General features: G+C 38.7%; 1 long non-coding RNA gene across 1 annotated transcript; it reads left to right on the forward strand.

Moving 5' to 3' along the window:
- The first annotated feature begins 2,444 nt into the window (after positions 1 to 2,444).
- Positions 2,445 to 4,694, forward strand: LOC130973650 (uncharacterized). Its single transcript, XR_009084226.1, has 3 exons — positions 2,445 to 2,528; positions 2,609 to 2,668; positions 4,682 to 4,694. It is a non-coding gene; the product is annotated as an uncharacterized LOC130973650 (long non-coding RNA).
- Positions 4,695 to 6,556: the final 1,862 nt, after the last annotated feature.

Consider the following 6,556-nt stretch of genomic DNA (forward strand, 5'->3'; position numbering starts at 1 on the left):
CTATAGACTCCAAAATATCAAAGAAACATAGTTCCAATTAGATGAGCGGGACTAGTAGCTTTTTGCCTCCGAACAGTTTTGGCATCTCACTCTATCCTTTGAAGTTCAGAATGATTGGCATCTATAAGAACTCAGAACTCAGAACTCAGATAGTGTTATTGATTCTCCTAGTTAAGTATAATGATTCTTGAACATAGCTAGTGTATGAGTCTTGGCTGTGGCCCAAAGCACTCTGTCTTCCAGTATTACCACCGGATACATACATGCCACAGACACATAATTGGGTGAACCTTTTTAGATTATGACTCAGCTTTGCTAGAGTCCCCAATTAGAGGTGTCCAGGGTTCTTAAGCACACTCTTTTTGCCTTGGTTCACAACTTTAATTTTTTTTCTTTTCTTTTTCTTTCTTCTTTTTTTTTTATAAAATTTTTTTTTTGTATTCACTGCTTTTTCTTGCTTCAAGAATCAATTTGATGATTTTTCAGATCCTCAATAACAGTTCTCTTTCTCCCTCATTCTTTCAAGAGCCAACAATTTTTAACATTCTCAAAACAACAAATTCAAGAGATATATGCACTGTTCAAGCATTCATTCAGAAAACAAAAAGTATTGTCACCACATCAAACTAATTCAACTAGTTTCAAGGATAAATTTTGAAATCCTGTACTTTTTGTTCTTTTGTGATTAAAGCATTTTTCATTTAAGAGAGGTGATGGATTCATAGGACATTCATAGCTTTAAGGCATAATCTTTAAATTTTATTAATTATGAATTAAGAACAAGACTCAAAAATAGATATAAAATGAACTAAAAAAAAAATAGAAGACAAAAATTTAAATAGGCTCCTAATGATAGAGGTTTTCACAGAGTTAGGACTCAACAACCTTGATTTTGAGAAGTGGATGCTCCTTCAGCTTGAGAGGAGAGCTTTTGGTGTTTCAACTCTTGGAGTTCACGCCCCTGCTTCTCTTGCTCCTTCCATTGACTTCTTGGTGATTGGATGTTCAATGGGTATGAATTCATCTGCTCCCATCTTTACCCCAACCTCTTTACAGAGCAAGGAGATCAAATTTGGGTAAGCCAATTTGGCTACAGTGGAATTCTTATTTGCAATTGTGTAGATCTCACAAGCAATCACATGATGCACCTCCACTTCTTTTCCAAGCATAATGCAATGAATCATCACTGCTCTCTTGATAGTGACCTTAGAACGGTTGCTAGTGGGCAGTATGGAACGCCCAATAAAGTCTAGCCAACCTCTTGCAATTGGTTTGAGGTCTCCCCTCTTGAGTTGGTTTGGGACACCCTTTGAATTGGTTATCCACTTAGTTCCAGGGAGGCATATGTCCTCTAGAACTTAATCCAACCCTTTATCTGCTCTCACCATTCTCCCATTAAAGGAGTCAGGATCATCTTGCAGTTGAGGTAACTTGAAGATTTCTCTTATTTTGTCCAGATGGAAGTACATAACTTTCCCTCTAACCATGGTTCTGTAGGTATGGTAAGCGGTTCCAGTCATTCTCTGCTTATCTGTTAGCCACAGATTTGAGTAGAATTCCTGAACCATTTTCCTTCCAACCTTTATCTCAGGATTGGTTAGAACTTCCCATCCTCTGTTTCGAATTTGCTCTTGGATCCCCGGATATTCATCTTCTTTCAGATCAAATTTTACTTCCGGGATCACTGACCTCAGACCCATTATTTTGTGATAATGGTCTTCATGTTCTTTGGTTAAGAACTTCTCTTGATTCCAAAGATTCTTTGGATTATTCTCTTTCTTTCCTCTTAAATTGGTTTGTTTTCCCTTAGGAGCCATGATATTGATGAATCTTGGCTTTAGTGATCACGGAAAAGCACACCAAACTTAGAGGTTTGCTTGTCCTCAAGCAAAAGAAAGAAAGGAGAAGAGAGAAGAGAAGAGCAAATTCGAATGGTGTGGGGGAATGGTGAGGCCGAACGTGTTCTTATAAGGGGGGAAAGGAGATTTCGAAAAAATTGAGAAGAGATTTGAGAAGATATGGAGAGGATTTGAGAAAAGGGTGAGTTTTTGAATAAGATTTGGGATTGATTTGAGAGGGATTTGAAGAATGTTTTTGATTTGTGAGGATTTTAAAGTGAATAATGAAAGGTTGAAGTGTATTTATGTAGAAGAGTATGGGTAAGAAAAGGAAAGTTAAAAAAATTTGATTGAAAACGAAATCTTGGTCCCCCTACCTTTCTGGCGTTAAACGCCCAATCACAACTAGTTTTAGTTGTTATACACCTGAGATATTTTAATATTATTTTAATCCACCTCCAAGCCAACCAATCACAACTCACCCTACACCCCCAAAACCCCCAAGGCTGCCTCATTTGCTCATTGTGGCCGAAAATCACCAAGAGAAAAAGGAGAGAAAGTTCTTGGTTCATAAATCTTCAAAACTTGATTTCTTCTGAACTAAAACTCAAATCAAAACACCGATTTCACCAAAATGATCCTCTCTTCTTCCTCTACATAACCATGTGAATTATCAAGGCTGGAAATAAGGTGAGATGGCTGTCTCCCTCCCTCTTCAATTTGGTTTCAAGGAAACATGGGTAAAAATGTGTTTTCTTGATGTGTTTTAGGAGGAAAAAGTGCTTAAGGACCACCTGAAAGTTTGATTGAATTAGGAGCAGCAAAACCAGGTAGGGTGTCACGAAATTAATCTTGATTATTTGTGTTTGATTTGTGTGAATGTTGTATAAATTGGCTGTGCTAAAAATTGGTTGCATATATGATTGATTCTTGGTGAAAATTTGGTGAAATTTTGATGAAATTTGATGAAATTCAAGCTTTATGTTCATGTTCTTGGAGCAGCTGGAAAAACGAAACCCTAGGCTTAAATTGAGGTTCAATTTTTGATGAAATCATGTAGAAAAGATGGGGTTTTAGTGGCTGCTAATTTATTATGAATTGTAGTAAAAATCGGTTGCTGAAAAGACTGAAAAACGGGTAAAAACAGAGAAAGAATTTGAAGAATTTATGAAGAACATGAAGAACACTTTGAGTGTGATGAAGAACAATGAAGAACAGGCCTTAGATCTTAAAAAGGGCAAGGAAGTAAAATTTTTGGTGTTTAAGGGGTTGTTTAGTAATTTCTGATAGTTAGGATGGTAAAAGTAGAAATATTAAAAGTTACGGGTGGTAAAAAGTGAATTTTAAAGGTTAAAAGTAAAAGGTAAGTTAATTTTCGAAAATTAATAATAAAATAATAAATAATAATAAAATATTAAATAATAATATTTAATTAAAAATAATATTTTAATAAAAATAATAAAATAATGCAGAAAAGGCAGTTTTCTGTAAAAGCTTTAGAAAGACAACTTTAAGTGCAGAATCTCATAATTACCTTCATAAAACACTTAGGGAGTGGTAACAACATGTTAGTGAGGCAAAGATAAAGAAAAGATAAAAAGTTAAAGAAAAGATAAAAATCGAAGAAAAAGTCTGTAATGTTTTAATGACAGAAAAACAGATAGAATCAGTGAACGAACTAGGGCAACATAGTTAGTCCTTGAGTTGCGACTAGGGTTAAGTATTATATGAAAAGTTAAACTGTTTCAGTATAGACTTAATGAACCTATACTTGGGACAGGCTAACTATTCATACCGAAATTTACATAAGCTTTAAATACATATATTAAGCAGAGAAACCAGAGCAGAGTAAAGAAACACAGAGAACAGAGTAACCAGAGCAGAATAGAGGGATACAGAGAAAAGAGTAATCTGAGCAAAGTAAAAAGACATAGATAAGAGAGTAATGTGACAAAGAGAAATGGTTTGAGTTAAGATGTTGTAAAAGTAAAAGCTGTAGAGTTCGTATAGCATGATTGAACAGAGAAAGAAAGATGTACAGCATAAGAATGTGAAAGTGATGATGAATAATGAGAATGTTAATGAATGATGATAATGAGAATGATTATGTAAGAATCTGCTGCAGAGAGGCAGTCAGATAGATGGTGGTACGACCACTGAGAACGCTTTCCTGGATACCTTGCTATAATGCTTTGCTGTAAGACAGAGGTTGCTTACAGAGGTATCAAGATGAATGTGCTCCTATAAGACAGAGGTTGCTTACAGTGAGTGTGTTGTTGCTCCTGTAAGACAGAGGTTGCTTACAGTGAGTATGTTGTTGCTCCTGTAAGACAGAAGTTGCTTACAGTGAGTCTGTTGGGCGTATATCGGCTAATAAGTTTCGCCCTGCAAGACAAAGGTTGCTTGCAGTGGATACCCTGCAAGACAAAGGTTGCTTGCAGTGGATATTGCCAACAGGAAAGCCTTATCCAGACAGAGGTTGCTGGGTAACGTCGGGAGCGGGTATGTAACCGACAGATGAGCTCATTACCTGCGCTAGGACTAGACATGCATCATACTTGGTTGTGCATTTTCTCTATTATGATTGTTGCATGAATGTATGCTTTCTTTGTTTGTATTCTATTCTCCGTGTTTGTGTCTGTGTTTTACTTTCTTGTATTCTTCTGTTTGTGATCTTTTTCTGTTTTCTCTATTTTCTCTATTTATCTGTCTTTTGTTTACTACTTCTCTATATTCTGTTATTAGTCTGCTAAACAACACAAAATTAATGAACGTAACTAATAACCCCGGCCCTACTAAGAACTCCCCAGTTCTTACCCCTTCTCTCTCTCTTCCCCCTTCAGATGGAAGCATGAGTGATGACAAGTCATCATATACCCATTTTTCAAGCTAATTTCACTTGTTTTGTTAGCATTTATGCACTTTCTTGCATCCTAAGTTAGTGATTTGGAGTGAAAATGCATAACTTCTATAAATCAAGCAACCACTATGAAATTAATGATAAATCATGAGGTTTAAGCTAATTTTAATTGCATTTTAATTGATTTATAAGCCTCTTGAATTTAGTGATGCTTTGAGTGGTTGTTTTGGTTTATTTTAGGTGAAGAAAAGAAAAGAAAATGGAAAGCGTGGCATAAAAAGTGTAGCCAAAGAAAGAAAAGCGTGGCCGAATCAAGAGGAGGCGTGCCGCATTATAATGGGGAAGCAACCTTGCCCTCCACAAGGGCAGAATGCCCTCTAGGAGGGCAGCATCAAGTAACCAAACCAAGACAAGGCAACCTTGCCCTGCCCACTCCAAGGGCAGAGCACAAAATGGTGCATTGGAGCCAAGAGAAGCAAACTCTGCCCTGCCCTTGTGGAGAGCAGGATCGGGCACCTCAAGGAAAGAAATCCAAGGAAAAATAGCTCCCATGCATGCCACAAGGTTCGAACCAAGAACCATGAGGAAGCCAAGCCTTGAGACACACTAGCGTGCCAAGAAACCAAGAAAATAATTAGCGTGCATGCCTCCGCCCAGTTTCGAACACGGGCCATGAAGGAAGGATCATTGCCCTGCCCTTGGCGCGGGCAGGGCAGAATCATGAGTGTGCGCACCATTTCTCAACCTGGCGCACGCACAACGCCCCCTGGCAGCACCATCCGAGCGCTCAACGCTCCCTGGCGCATCAACCCATTCCTGCCCTGCCCTTGGCGCGGGCAGGGAGCATCCACGCGTCAACTTGCTTCGCGCGCACGCGCGCTCCTCAAATCTAGCATCATCCACGCATCAACGTGCAGCACGCGCACGCGCGCCTCTCAATCCTGGCAGCACCAAGCGCACGCACGCATCACGTTCTGGCGCAGCAGCTTTCCCGCCCTGCCCTTGGCGCGGGCAGGGCAGCCTCTGGCGCACCAAGGGCGCACCAAACTTGCACCAACACACATCATGGCCGCACCAATTGCTAGCCCAAGCATCAATTTTCTGCCCTGCCCTCCACAAGGGCAGGGCAGCCTCCTGGGAGTGGATTTTTTTGGGCCAAAATTCAAATTAAAAATTAATTTGAATTCATTTCTTCACCAATCCAAAAGCCCATCCAAATCCCAAAATCCAAGAATAGAAAGTGTATAAATAGTAGTTAGTTTGATGTAATTAAGACACTTTTTTTTAGCTGCTTTTATGCTCACTTTTGAATCTTTACTTTTACCTTGGCTTTAGAATTTTCACTTTCACATTCCTTTGGAGCCTTGACTCTCTTGGAATTGTTCTTGAGAGAATTGGCCGAGACTTCAGAGGATCAAGGGAGAATTGATTGATCTCCTTCCTCAATTCCCTTGGGCAATTCTACTTTTCTGTCTTCTGAGTTGTGGATGTGTGAAATTGGGGAAATTCTGTCCCAATTCCCATTCTAGCTCTGTTTAAATTTGTTTGCTGCATAATTCACTTTCAATTCTGTTCTTCTATTGCTTCTTCTTTCATTTTCTGTCAATTGCTTAGCAACTTCAGATCTGGGAAGGAAATTGGGTTTTAGGCTCTGCTACCTAAGCCCTTGGGATCCTGAGATCACTTTTGGTTCTTCTGTGAACCTTTACTGCACTTTCATTTCCTTGCTGTTTAGATTTCTGTTTGCATCCAATTCAATTTCTGCTACCTTCATTACTGCAATTTACTTTTCCTTTGTTTAGATCTTGCAATCCCACTCCTTAATTCCCTTTTATCTTCTAGCAATTTATCTTTCTTG

This window comes from Arachis stenosperma, chromosome 4, assembly GCF_014773155.1.
Source record: "Arachis stenosperma cultivar V10309 chromosome 4, arast.V10309.gnm1.PFL2, whole genome shotgun sequence".
NCBI lineage: Eukaryota > Viridiplantae > Streptophyta > Magnoliopsida > Fabales > Fabaceae > Arachis > Arachis stenosperma.